At 48.5% G+C, this 15,133-nt stretch overlaps 1 protein-coding gene across 8 annotated transcripts in view; it reads right to left on the reverse strand.

Annotated features, from left to right (window-relative positions):
- dennd4a (DENN/MADD domain containing 4A) overlaps positions 1 to 9,160 on the reverse strand; it is a 149,644-nt gene extending 140,484 nt beyond the window's left edge. For 6 of the 8 annotated variants that reach the window (XM_052040683.1, XM_052040682.1, XM_052040684.1 and 3 more), the window contains exon 1: positions 5,255 to 5,406. The gene's annotated coding sequence lies outside the window, so the exon portion shown is untranslated. Of the gene's footprint in view, positions 1 to 5,254; positions 5,407 to 9,053 lie in introns of those variants that run through there. The other 2 variants (XM_052040681.1, XM_052040679.1) reach the window with 2 other exon arrangements.
- Positions 9,161 to 15,133: the final 5,973 nt, after the last annotated feature.

A 15,133-nucleotide genomic window follows, 5' to 3' on the forward strand; every position in this document is an offset into this window, starting at 1 on the left:
TGTGACCTTGCACCTTATTGCACTGCACTTTCTCTGTAGCTGTGACACTTTACTCTGTACTGTTATTGTTTTTACCTGTACTACCTCAATGTACTCTGTACTAACTCAATGTAACTGCACTGTGTAATGAATTGACCTGTATGATCGGTATGCAAGACAAGTTTTTCACTGTACCTTGGTATGAGTGACAATAATAAACCAATACATCACCCCTGAAGTTTCTATTCCCTGGAATGCTGTGTTGCCAGCCCTAATCTTCTTTAAACCATCTTTCAGTGAATGCAATACTATCATATTCCCATAGGCTGATCAATGCTTCTAGTCCATCTGCCTTACCAGTCAAGCTCCTTGCATTAAAATAGATCCAATTTAGCTTTCCAATCCTCCCACATGCCTTCTAGTTACCTGCTGTACCTGCAGGTTAACTTTGTGGGACACCAGAAGCTCATGAAACTTCAGTGTTCATAAGTTTCAAATCATTTAAATAATATGGTTTTTCTCTTCTTCCTGTTTAGTGGATAACCCCAGATGATATTCAATCTGTCATCTTTCTGCTTCCTCGTTTAATCCCTCCACATCCCTTTGCAGTCTTTGTGCCCTCTTCACAATTTATGACCCAACATACCTTTGCATTGTCAACAAATTGGGATACAATACACTCAATTCCTTCATCAAAATCATAAATTGCTTAAGCCCCAACAATCCCGCAGCAACACCTATTTATACCTGGCCAACCCAAAAACCCTATTTTCTGCCAGCTAACCAATCCACTATCCATGCCAATAATACCACCCCCAATACAACAAGCCATTATATTGGGCAGTAAACCTTTTGCATGGCACTTCACTGTATGCCATTTGGAAACCTCCCCTTTATTCACCCTGCTAGTTACCAAACATTTTCAAAGAACTTGTCAAAAACAAATTCCCTGACAGAAGACTACGCTGACTTGGACAGTGATTTTCTAAGTGTGTTATGACTTCTTTAATAACAGCAGATGTTAGGCTAACTGAGCTAAAGCTCCTTCCTTTCTTAAATAGAGGTGTTACATTTACTGTTTTCCAATCTACCATCTCATTTGCCTTGCACTTCATGCATGATAATAGCCACTGAGTCATACAACATGGAAAGAGGCCCGTCAGTTCAACTTGCCCATGCCAACCAAGATGTCGCAATGGTGGACAAATGTGACCAGCTAAGCTAGTCGCATTTGCCCACGTATGACCCATATCCCTCTAGACCTTTCCTATCCACGTACTTGTCCAAATGTCTTTATAATGTAATGATTGTTTTAAGTTCCTTTCTTTTTTTTGCCTCTTAATTCAACTAGTTTTGATATCTTGCACTGTGAAAACCATAGTTAAGTACTCTGTGCTGAAAAGGATAGCTTTGGGAAGGAAAAGTTTATGTACTTGCACTTCTCATGTTTGCTCTTTGGCACTAGACTCCTGCTGGTCAAATCACACAGCCATGAAAACAGCACAGGTCATTGGCCTTAATAAATAAAGTGTGCCTTCCTGAAATGAAGTCCTGTTCACTACAAAATGTCCAATAATGGCACATGAAAAATGCTTTGTTTCTAATTGGGAATGTGAATTGCAGAAGAGACCCCCGAGCATGGGTATTCTACACCACGATCAACAGAGATCTACTTAAATTATTTTAGATCAGGAAAAATGCAATATTTCTAAGATGAAGGGTTAAAAGTTACAGGGTTAAGGCAGCATAAGATTGTAGCAAGTGGAGGTACTGTCTCAGACCTCCATTGACTGGTTCAATCCTGACCTCCGGTGCTGTATGTGTGGAGTGGCCATGTGGATTTCCTTCGTTCATCTCAAAAACGTGCTGGTTGGTAGGTTAATTGGTCACTGTATAATTGAGTGGTAGGAGAATTTGGGGTAGTTGATGCAAGAGGGAATAGGTCACTGGAAATGTGGGGGAATGGGAGTGATAGAATTGCTCCAGGAACTGACAGAGTCTCAATGGACCAATTGGCTGCCTCCTGTGCCATAAGGAAGTACGAAAATGTAAAGGAATGGCTTAATTGGTTTGTCCTAACAAGGCCAGAAAACACTGACTGGCCTCCTTCTGTGCATTTAACTTTGTGCCATTCAGGGTTATTCAAAAAACATCACAGGGAACTGCTGAGTAACTCTCCAACTAGCTATGACTTTGCAGTGAAGTTGTACTCTGTGCAGTGTCACATCCAAACAGCTTGAGACAATATCCATCTGGGATTAAACCAATGCTGTCAGTTTTGCAACAAGCATTAAGCTGCAACCATTTAATAGCAGAGCTACTGGCAACTAGCTATACAAACAGGGCAAGGCTGTTGATTCTGCAGACAACATACAACCCCATATGAGGTGATTTCTGAACCTTTGGGGACATCACAGCAACCAGATGCTTAATTATAATTTGTAACTTAAAAACAGTTTCACAATCGCAATTGCTTTTAATATTGACATACTCTTGTAGAAACTATCATATGACAGGAATAGGGAGATTTCCACAGCTCATGGAAGTTTAGTAGTAGTGCAGAATGTTTCTGAAAATGATAGAACTGTGCAGACGTACATCAGGTAAATCACCAACCACACCACCTAAAAACCAATCACAAGCCAGCATAGAACTGAACACCTGCTCATCTGGCTCTCCTCCAGTAATGCTGCATACATATGGGAACTAAAGCTAAATTAAGAACTCCGTTGGGATGCACTGCTATACAGGTATAGTATCTTAGGATCAACCCTGTTTACGAATAGAGAGGTGCATAACTGATCAACAACAGTAAACATAACTGAAAGTTCAATTCAATTCATTTCAGAACTTCAAGATTATGCTTCAGCCAGTTGAAAAAGTTGCATTTGTAGTTGTAACCATGTGGCTGCAAAGTTTATATAAAAAAAGTAATTTGTAAATGTTTAATTCTTCAACAAACTCCCCATATCATTCCTTTATTCCTGAAGTGACAAGGTCCCAGAATACAACACATCAGCAGCATTCAAATATCTTGCAAGTGCCCAATTATCTTAAGGACTCTACACAACTACAAAACTGTCATTATATATACATTCCAGGTTGTTCACACATCAGCACAGAAGCATTTTCCACCTGGAGATACTGTAGATTATGGAAAGTCCCCATAGACAAATGCATACAGAAATGACTGCACTAATTCTCGAGACCTGAAAATCACATTAACGTGACTCACATGTAATTCCCGCCTGTACACATAAAGCAAATGTTGCAGCTGAATAATTTACCACAATGTTTGGGGTCATCTCAGTCAATACATATTCTCATATCATCTCTACATTTGCTAATGAATGTTTCTGAAATCCCCTATACAAGACATACACTATGCAGTTTGGCAAGCAATTATTCAAATAAAACCTAAATTGCTTTGGTCTAACTGATGTCAAACATGAATTCTAATCATGGAAAACTAGCTGAATCCTAATAAAACTTAACGTAAGGATATATTCCACCAAGCAATGAGTAGACACACACACACACCACAAAACCACCCCTCGGAGAATCTTTTAATACTGTTTGTTCTCGAATTAGAAGCATGTCACATTTAAAAAGATTTCTCCTGGTCATAACCTCATTCAACAAGCATTTCATTTGCTACTATAGAGTTTCCACTCTGTTGACACCAGCTCAAGGTACGTTAAATAATAAACACTACAATCCATTATTTATCTAGCTCCTAGCCCAAGGATAGGATACTCTCCAAAAATCTTAACTCGGTATTGAATGCAATCTCCAAAGGGACCCTATTCTCTACCCACAACAAGCAGCAACATACTCCCTCACAACAAACAGAGACACCCACCTGCCTGCTTGCAACCCTACCCAATAGATAGCAAACACTCCCGAGCAGCAACCCAAGCCCCCAGCCCACACCAAACAGACAATGATCAACAGTCCTCTGGCAAACAGAGAACCACCACTTCGCACACCTTTACTACACCCACTGCCCTCAACAAACAAGGCAGATACCTTTCTCTCCGACCCCACTGACCTGCACACCAGGGCAAACGCTCCCTACCCTGACCATGCACAACAGGGTAAGGTCACTCTCCCCAAACACTGGGCTCATCTACCCTCCCAAAAATGTTCTTCCCTCTGCCCACAAAGAGACCAAACACAAGGTTCCCCACCAAACAGAGCAAACTGGGTATCCACAGTTCCTAGCACCTGCCCACTACGCCCCACTTCTACCATCTGTCAGTTCTCGGTAGGTGCCCACCCCCACCCATGGTAGGTGCCCGATACGTCCCACTATCGCCGACTGTCAGTTTCCCACAGGTGCTCACCCCTGCCCCTGGTGGGTGCCTGGTCCTGGTCCCCCCGCCAACCCCCCCAGTGGGCGCCTGGTCCTGGTCCCGGTTCCACCCCCACCCCTGGTTTGTGCGCGGTTCGCCCCACCCTGGTGGGTGCTCGGTCCCCCTGCCAACACCAGCAGGTGCTGGGTGTGCAACCCCACCCAGTGGGTGCCTGGTCCCAGTTCCCCCGCCCCCGGTGGGTGCCTGGTCCCGGTCCCCCGCCTCCGCCTCCCCCCCGCCGGCTGTCAGGTCCCGGTCCCTCCGCACCCCCCCCCCCCGGTTGTCAGGTCCCGGTCCCCCCCCCCCACGTGTGGCGCGGTTCGCCCCGTCCTGGCGGGTGCCCGGTCCCCGTAACCCCCTCCCCCCCCGGTGGGCGCCCGGCCCCGGTCCTCCCCCTCTCCCCGGTGGGCGCCCGGCCCCGGTTCCCCCCCCCCGGCCGGCTCTCAGGTCCCGGTTCCCCCCCCCCCTCCCCGGTGGGTGCCCGGTGCCCCCCCCCCTCCCCGGTGGGTGCCCGGTGCCCCCCCCCCTCCCCGGTGGGTGCCCGGTGCCCCCCCCTCCCCGGTGGGTGCCCGGTGCCCCCCCCCCCTCCCCGGTGGGTGCCCGGTGCCCCCCCCCTCCCCGGTGGGTGCCCGGTGCCCCCCCCCTCCCCGGTGGGTGCCCGGTGCCCCCCCCCTCCCCGGTGGGTGCCCGGTGCCCCCCCCCTCCCCGGTGGGTGCCCGGTGCCCCCCCCCCCCCCGGTGGGTGCCCGGTGCCCCCCCCCTCCCCGGTGGGTGCCCGGTGCCCCCCCCCCCCCCGCCAGCTGTCAGGTCCCGGGAACCGGCGGTTTGGGTTCTGGGGCCGGCCGCGCATGCGCGGTGCCGGCTGCGCTGTGACAGGAGCGGCGGCTGAGATCCCCCCGCCGGCGACCGGAGACCACTCACCGCTCCCGGGAAATCCCCGCGCCCTTCGCCAGACTGCGGCCAACTACACGAACGCCCTCAGCACGCAACCTTCATTCACAGTCATTAACGACCGCTGACGGTGATCCCGCGGGTGCCCTCTGCTCCTCGCCGGCAGCCATCTTGGTTGTGAAGGCAACGCGCGCGCCCGCGGTACCTGGCCCCGCCCCCTCCTTACCTTGCTGCTGCCGCGCGGTCCTAGTGCTAACCCGTCCGCAACCCTGCCCGCTCAGTGCCGCCAATATTGGAAGTTAGCGTGTTTGGGTCATTTGTTTATTTCCAACGTATTCCTGCGAATATCTTTTGCAACATAGAAGGATTGACATTGATTGCATACAATTAAAATAAATTTACTGCAGAGAAACAGTCTTCCCGTGTAGCACACTTATTTCACATTTCCATGTTTCCAAATGACCTATACACACTTCACGAATGTTCCCTAAGGTCAAGAGGGTTGAGAGCTTCAAGTTCCGAGAGTGAGCATCACCCATAGGCTGTCCTGGTTCAACGACATAGACGCGATAGCCAAGAAAGTTCACCAGCACCTTTAATTCCTCAGGAGGCTAAAGAAATTTGGCACGTCCCGTTTGATCCAATTTTTAATGGATGCACCATAGAAAGCATTGTATTCAGATGCATCACGGCTTGGTACGGCAACTGTTCTGCCCATGACTGCAAGAAACCACTGTACCTCAGTACATATGACAGTAATGAACCAATTTACCAATTTAGACCAACTGGTTTCAATGCTATTCCTACCTACCTTGTAGGCTGTATCCTGCCTTCGCAAACTTACTGTTCCCTCGACATCAGATAATGAGTAGCAATGGACAAAATATTATGCAGGCTGGTGCTTGTTTTCCAGAGTGACAACTATTACGACTTGAAGAGAATAGTCAGAACAAGTATAATCCCAAGAGATCACAAACATGATTCACAGTGGTGTGTTTGTGGAACACAATCTGAGTTCCACCTGTAACATTGTACAGCCTAGGTGAGCCTGTTTCAGATTTACTCTGAATGCAGCTGACTGTAGCACTGGAACACTACCGAAGAGGCAGGTTACTCTACAATTCCATGCTCCTGATCTCAGGAGTGCAAAGGGCGGCTGGGGAAACTGTGGGGATTGCTCCCCAGCCAGGCCAAGGTGGTCATACGGAGGTCCTACTTAGGCTGCCTCATGTGGATTTTAGTATCAATCTGGAGGTGGGGAGCATGAAGAATGCTGACGAGAAAATTGCCACAGAGAATCGTAGTACTATGAATCCTTCTATTCAGTATCTTGAGATTTGGAGAACTGCACATTACTTAAACTGCTGCAGTAAAGACAATCTTGGTATTTTCAGGACTTTGTCTTCTTCAATGTGATATAGTTGCCAACTCACCTTCACCACCTCTTCTTCAGTGTTCTGAAAGGGCAATTCTCTGCAACACCCTGCTCTCCACCTCAATCACCACCAACAGCCCTGATCATTCCAATACGAGAACCCTTTGAGTTTGCTCCATCATTCAGACCACAGCTGACCTTGCACCTCAACTCAGCTTTGTTCAATGAAGAGACCAAATGGAGACTGGCTGCCTGCTCTGTAGAACCCCTGCTGCAAGTCTGCCCTGAGCTGCCAATCTCATGTCACATTAATTCTTCAGCCTAGTTCTTTTCTGACTTTGACCTCTCACATTGGATGCCAGGGAACTACAAGCAGTGAATGGTGGAAAAGTTACTGGAGGAGATCCTGAGAGACAGGATCTACCTGCATTTGGAAAGGCAAGGACTGATTAGGGATGGTCAGCATGGCTTTGTGCGTGGGAAGTTCTGTTTCTTGAATTTGATTGAGTTGTTTGAAGAGGTGACCAAGAGAGTGACAAGAGCAGAGCAGCAGACGTTGTCTACATGGACTTTAGCAAAGCTTTTGAAAAGATCCTACATGGTAAGCAATCCGGAAGGTTAGAGCACATGGGATTCAGAGTGAGTTAACCAATAGAATACAAAATTGGTTTGGTAGAGGAGCCAGAGGTTGGTAGTTGAGGGTTCTCTTTCAGATTGGAGGCCTGTGACCAGTTTTGTGCTGCAGGGATCAGTGCTGGGTCCCCTGCTGTTTGTTGTAGTGATTAATGATTTGGATGAGAACGTAGGTGGTACGATTAATCAGTTTGCAGATGACACCGAAATTGGTGGTATGGTGGACAGTGAAGAAGGTTGTTTAAGGTTACAAGATCTAGATCAACTGGGAAAGTGAGCAAAGGAATGGCAGACTGAATTTAACTCGGACAAGTGTGAAGTGATACATTTTGGGAAATTAAACCAGGCAGTGCCCTGAGGAGTGCTGTAGCACAGAGAGATCCGGGGGATACAAATGCACGGTTCCCTGAAAATAGCGACACAGGTAGACAATACGGTAAAGAAGGCATATGGCAGGCCTGTCTTCATTGGATGGGGCACTGAGTGCAAGAGATGGGACATCATGTTATAGCTGAATAAGGCGCTGGTGACACCGTACCTGGAACACTGTGTGTAGTTCTGGTCACAATGCTATAGGAAGGATGTGATTAAGTTTGAGACGGTGCAGAAAAGATCCACAAAGATGTTATGAGAAGAGGCTGGACGGGCTGGGACTGTTTCCCTGGAGTGGAGGAGGCTGAGGGGGGACCTTGTGGAGGTTTATATAATCATGACGGGCATAGAAAAGGTGGGTAGTCCTGGTTCACGGTACGGGAGCTTGGAATTACAGGGCATTGGTCTAAGGTGAGAGGGGAAAGAGGGCCTGAGGGGCAAGTTTTTCTACACACAGCATGGTGGGCTAATGGAAGAAGTGGTAGTGCTGTGGACAATTACAACATTTAAAAGACATTTGGGCAGGTACATGGATTGAAAAGGTTTAGGTAGATAAAGGCTAAACACAGACAAATGGAACGAGCTCAGCAAGGCACCTTGGACAAGTTGGGCTAGAGCTGTGTGACTCTATGACTCTATTCTTTCAATAAAGTTCATTGTTAGCTCAACAAAGATCAGCTCATCTTCTGACCAGGCACGTTACAGTCTTCTGGACTCAACAATGGATTCACTGGCTTCTTCTCTATACCTCCTTCCTCTTCTTGTCCATTTCCACCAACTTTCACCTTCTATCATTTACCCTCTCTTTCCTCTCATCCTACCACATCCTACCCCTCTCCCTGCATTCTCTGCATCTTAAAACATGCTTTTCTCTCACTTTTCTTCCAGTTCCAATGAAGGGTTATTGAACCAGCACACCAGTTCCGGTTCATACCTCCAATGCTGCCTGACCAACTGACCATTTTGCATGCTTATTGCATGTTTGAGTCACAGGGACATGGTTTATGGCATAAACATCATAAAAGAAGTGTTTGGTACTTCTGTCTGGGAATGTTTGGCATCTTCAGCACCACACCTGTTGCTCACGTTATCTACAACAGAAAGACTGTGTTTCCTTATGCTGCTCCCCAGATGAGTTTGAGCAGTTTTAGGTGACTATGGGTAAAAAGAACACCTGGAGATGTGCTCTTCTCAGCACACAGTGTCTGCCACATTGTTTATAATACATGCTTCAGTCATGGCATCCAAACAGTTAAAAAAGGACGTATTTCTGTAGCACAGTTCACATCATCTCAAGGCACTTTAGTGCCAATGAACTACAGTCAATGGTGTAATGCACAAATCATAACAGCCAAAATGGACACAACAAGCTCCCACAAATAGTAATTTGATAACAATCAGATACATCAACAGAGGGAGAAATACTGCCTGGGAAACGGGGAAGCATACCTCTGCTGTTCTTCACAGTTATGCATCACCCTGAGCGGCCAGACTGGGCAACTCCTCTGTACTTCAGTTCCAAAGGTATGACCACCCTCAGTGCACTCCTTTGGAAAGAGTGTTGCTACATCAGTCCTGCATCAATCCAGGCATTCCATGGATCCCAGAGTAATGCCTTTCCCCAGTACTCGCCCACAGTGTGACCCTCCCTCAGTACCGCCCCTCCCACAGTGGGACACACCTCTCAGTACCACCCCTCCCAGTGCAGCACTCTCTCAGTACTGTCCCTCCCACAGCGTGTCATCTCCTCAGTATTCCCCCCTGACAGTACAGTCCTCCCTCAGTGCTGTTCCTCCCACAGTACAGACCTCCCCGTATTGCCCCCTCACACTTCAGCCTTCCCTCAGTATTGCCCCTCCGGCAGCCCCGTGCTCCCCGATGCAGCCCTCTGTCAGCACCGTTCCTCGAACAGCAGCAATCCTTCAGTAATAGACAGTGACAGCCGAGGTTACTGAGCTCAGGTCTCTGGCAATGGGATTGAAACTATAAACATCTGCCTCAGATGCAAGAGCACTGTGACAGATGGTATCACAGCCAGGCAAAAATTCTTGTACGATGTCTTGTCCCCTTGAACTGAATTTGCAGCGAACTTAAGATTTACTCAGAGATATCCGTGGAGCTTGTATAAGCACCACAGCACCCTCTACAGCCACTTAATCATCGAACCTAGGGAAGCCATGCAACCTATCAAGTCTTCGTCAGAGCAGTATTTCAGTGGAACAGAGGAAATGACAATGGCATGAGAGAGGAACTGGCCCAAATTGATTGGAAAAGTAAGCTAGTTGGAGGGACGGCAGAGCAGGTTTAGGCCCCTTATCTTGGAAGGACGTACTGATGTTGGAGAGGGTTCAGAAAAGATTTACGAGGATCATTCCCGGAATGAAAGGGCTTACGTATGATGATTGTTTGTCGGCTCTTGGACTGTACTCACTGGAGTACAGAAGAATGAGAGGGGACCTCTTCGAAACTTTTAGACTGTTGAAAGGACTGGACAGAGTAGATGTGGCCAAGCTGTTTCCCTTGGTGAGTGAGTCCAGGACTAGAGGGCATAATCTTAGAATTAGAGGGTACAGGTTTAAAACAGAAATGAGGAGAAATTTCTTTAGCCGGAGGGTGGTGAAATTATGGAATTCTTTGCCACATACAGCTGTGGAGGCCCAATCATTGGGGGTGCTTAAGGAGGAGATTGATAGGTATCTAATTAGTCAAGGTATCAAGGGATACGGGGATAAGGCCGGAAATTGGGGCTAGATGGGAATAGTTTTAGTGTAGCTCATGGAGTAGACTCGATGGGCCGAATGGCTTACTTCTGCTCCTTTGTCTTGTGATCTTGTGAATCCTGTCAGTCCCAATCCCTGGCTCTCTCACCGGTCAGTGTTTTTCTGTCCAATTCTTATCCACTTCCTCTTTGAAAGTAATTATTTAATCTGTTTCCATCTCCCCTCGGACACTGAATCCCCAATCACCATCCTCTGTTTTAGAAGTTTTCTCTGGTGTCCCTTTGATAAGGGTCGTCCATTCAAGTCAGAGATGAGAAGGGATGTCTGCCTGCAAGAGCTGGTGAACCTCTGGACTACAGAAAAGTGCTGTGGGGTCTGCTTTGGCTCAGAGTATGCTCGTGAACAAACTGATACTACTGAATATCGAAAGGTACAGGATGAATGCAAGGAAGTAGTGCTGAGGTAAATGATCAGCCATTATCTTACTGAATGTCTGAACAGAAGTGAGGGGCTGAATGGCCTACTCCTGATCCGCTTCTTATGGATCTTTTCCGTCACCCTGATTCAGTGCCACTCTGGTCCTACTGCCTAGAACAGTATCACTATTTTCGTTGTACCAACCCATCAGGTTGTGAACACCACAATTAAATCTCCCTTCATTCTCGACTTTAATCCTCACCAGGTAGCAGAAATCCCACATCTCTGGAACCATTCCAGTAAATTTTCCATCATCTCACATCCTTCCTGTAGTGTGGCAACTAGAATTGGACACAATACTCCAAATGCAGCCTTACCAGAGCATGAGAAAAGTTCTCCTTGCTTTTGTACTCTGTGTCTTTACATACACATCCCAGGAACCTATATGCTTTGGAATAAATTTGTCACCCTGCCTTGCCTTCTAATGTACTCCTAGGTTGCTCTGTTCCTGCGCCCCCTTGGAATTGCAGCCTTGGAATTATATTGCCTTTGTTTCCCCCCTACCCCAAAATCTATCAGTTCTCTGTTAATTTTACCTGCCCCTCCAGCAGCCAGTCTGTGGATGGTGTACTATACTTGTGTCCTGTACACTCAAACCCAAGTCATTAACAAATATCAAGACAAGCAGTGGTTTCAGTAACAATCCCTGGGTAACTCCACTCTTTACATTCCCTGAACCAGAAAAACTGTTCACCACAACGGTTTCCTGTCCAAAGCCGATTCTTATCCATGCTACCAACGAAACTTTTATTTCATGAGTTAAGTTTTGTTGTCAACCCAATTATGGAGCATTTAGTCAAACTCTATTTGTAGAAAAACTAACATTGATCAACTGTCTCTAGCTCATGAAAAATTCAATCGTTAGTTAAACATGATTTCAATAAGCCAAGCTGCTTCGATATTTTCATGCATAATTGTCCAAATAACTATTAATTTTGTCCCAGATGACTGCTTCTAGCTGTTTCCCCACCACTGAAGTTACCTCACTGGCCTCCTGTCGCTGCATTCAATCCTACTTACTTTTTGAAATAAGGGTACAACATTCAGAATATCCGATTCATTGGGACCATGCTCAATTTAAGTATCTTAGAAGTGTCACTGCCATTCCCATGATATTTTCCTCGGCTACCTAGGATGCATCCATCTGATCTGGTAACTTAGTCTTTATCAAATATGAATTCCAAAGCCTGGTACCCACGGAAACTGGGAAACAGCTGTAAAAATCAACTATATTATAAGAGATATAGATAAGGTCATCAGAATCTTTTTCCCATGGTAGGGGTATCAAAAACAAGAGGGCAGAGGTTTAAGGTGAGAGGAAGGAGTTTTAAAAGGGATCTGAATGAAAAGTTTTGTTTAAAACTCATTGAATTGGTTGATATCGGGAATGATCTGCCAGAGAAGGTGGTAAGAATTGGATACGATTTAAGAAGCTTTTAGACAGACACTTAAGGCATAGAAGGATACTATGGGCAAATGGGATTTGTGTAGAACATCGACAGTACAGCACAGTACGGGCCCTTTGGCCCACCATGTTGTGCCAACCTATACAAACCTACTCCCTGATCAGTCTCACCCTTCTGCACAGCCCATTTTTCTTGCTTCCACATGCCCATCGAAGTCTTTTAAATGTTCCTATTGTATCAGCCTCTTGCACCACCCCCGGCAGTGAGTTCCAGGCACCCACCACTCTCTGTGGAAAGAACCTACCTCTGACATCTCCCCTGAACATTCCTCCTCTGACCTTAAATGGATGTCCTCTGGTATTGGCCATTGCTGCCCTGGGGAAAAGGTGCTGGCTGTCTATCTATGCCCCTCGTCCTGTGTCGCTCTATCAAGTTGCCTCTCATCCTGTGTCGCTCCAAAGAGAAAAGCCCTAACTCGCTCAACCTTTCCTCATAAGACGTATTCTCTAATCCAGGCAGCATCCTGGTAAATCTCTGCACCCTCTCTAAAGCTTCCACATCCTTCCTATGATGAGGCGACCAAAACTGAACACAATACTCCAAGTGTGGTCTAACCAGAGTTCTATAGAGCTGCAACATTACCTCACGGCTCTTGAACTCAATCCCCCAATTAATGACGGTCAGCACACCATACACCTTCTTAACCACCCTATCGACGCGTGGCAATTTTGAGGGATCTATGGACTTGGCCCTCAAGATCCCCCTGTTCCTGCACACTGCTCAGAATCCTGCCATTAACCTTGTACTCCGCCTTCATGTTTGTTCTTCCAAAGTGCATCACTTCACACTTTTCCAGATTGAACTCCATCTGCCACTTCTCCACCCAACTCTGCATCCTGTCTGTATCCTGTCGTAACCTACGACAACCTTCTACACTATCCACAACCCGTCCAACCTTCGTGTCATCTGCAAACTTACTAACCTACCCTTCCACTTTCTTATCCAAGTCACTTATAAAAATCACAAAGAGTAGGGGTCTCAGAACAGATCCCTGCAGAACACCATTGGTCACCAACCTCCAGGCAGAATATGCTCCATCTGTGGGCAAGCCAATTCCAAATCCATGCAGTCTCCATGGATCCCATGCCTCATGACTTTCTGGATGAGCCTTCCATAGGGAACCTTGTCCAACACCTTACTAAAGTCCAGTTTTGTAAGTGGGCAAAAATGTTGTCATGGATGTGACAAGCCAAATGACCCATCTCTATGCTGTACAACTCTACGGATGAATGCTTAGAGAAGTGATTATTTGGACTATTTCATTCACAATCAAATCAAAGATAGAAAGCAAAGCAAAGAAAGATTGGATTAAGGAAGAGATAATGGAGATAGAAAGAGTGAGAATTATTTTTATTTAAATTATTTCAATTATTCAAATTCTCAATACACATTAAAGTCTGAATAAGTCTCAAGGTCCAAAAAGGTCATTTTCACGCTGGAGAGAGGGTTTTCAATCGACTTACTTTTGGTGAGTTTACTGCATGTTTCATTGGTAAGTCTCCTGTTTGGATGGTGAAGCAGCACAGCTTCTGGAGCACCCGGTGACCCGAGGGCAGTTATTGTCAAACTTAGTGAACGCGGCCAGTTTCACTTTAATTTCTACGCTGTTGATCATTATGAAAGGCTGTTAAATTCAGGGGCTTGAAATTCATTTTAAATTTTATTAAAGCTATTCATTCAACTCCAGCTATTGTCATCGAAAACCGCAGATATTATCCTTCAAAACAAATTGTTTTTCACTTCACCAATTCAGTGCCAGTAAACAAATGATTATTCTAAGGCGAAGCACAACGTGCAGGCACCGGATACGGTTCACCGGAGCGGGGAGCCGGGCGCTGGCGACGGTCCCCCTCGGGCCCGCAGTGACGGGGAGGGGCGGAAAGGATGAGGTAGGCGCCACGGAACGGCAGGCCTGCCTTTGCGTCCGTCCGTCCGTCGGCCGGGTGCGCCCACATCACAAGGTCAGTCTGACGGAGGCCGCGAGTAGCGGATGGGCCCGAAAGCCCCGGCGTCGGGTTCACGGCGCAAACCCAGGCCAGAATCTGGGCGTTATCAGCTCCTCCGCGCCGCCTCCTCCCGGGGGGGCGCTGTAGCCTCCCCCCCTTGGTCCCGCCTCCTCCGCGCCGCCTCCTCCTGGGGGGGCGCTGTAGCCTCCCCCTTGGTCCCGCCTCCTCCTGGAGGGGCGCTGTAGCCTCCCCCCCTTGGTCCCGCCTCCTCAGCGCCGCCTCCTCCTGGGGGGGCGCTGTAGCCTCCCCCCCCTTGGTCCCGCCTCCTCCTGGAGGGGCGCTGTAGCCTCCCCCCCTTGGTCCCGCCTCCTCAGCGCCGCCTCCTCCTGGGGGGGCGCTGTAGCCTCCCCCCCCTTGGTCCCGCCTCCTCCGCGCCGCCTCCTCCCGGGGGGGCGCTGTAGCCTCCCCCCCCCTTGGTCCCGCCTCCTCCGCGCCGCCTCCTCCCGGGGGGGCGCTGTAGCCTCCCCCCTTGGTCCCGCCTCCTCCGCGCCGCCTCCTCCTGGGGGGGGCGCTGTAGCCTCCCCCCTTGGTCCCGCCTCCTCCTGGAGGGGCGCTGTAGCCTCCCCCCCTTGGTCCCGCCTCCTCCGCGCCGCCTCCTCCCGGGGGGGCGCTGTAGCCTCCCCCCTTGGTCCCGCCTCCTCCGCGCCACCTCCTCCTGGGGGGGGGCGCTGTAGCCTCCCCCCCTTGGTCCCGCCTCCTCCGCGCCGCCTCCTCCCGGGGGGGCGCTGTAGCCTCCCCCCTTGGTCCCGCCTCCTCCGCGCCGCCTCCTCCTGGGGGGGGCGCTGTAGCCTCCCCCCCCTTGGTCCCGCCTCCTCCTGGAGGGGCGCTGTAGCCTTCCCCCCTTGGTCCCGCCTCCTCCG

The sequence above is a fragment of the Pristis pectinata genome, chromosome 28 (assembly GCF_009764475.1).
Source record: "Pristis pectinata isolate sPriPec2 chromosome 28, sPriPec2.1.pri, whole genome shotgun sequence".
Taxonomy (NCBI): Eukaryota; Metazoa; Chordata; class Chondrichthyes; order Rhinopristiformes; family Pristidae; genus Pristis; species Pristis pectinata.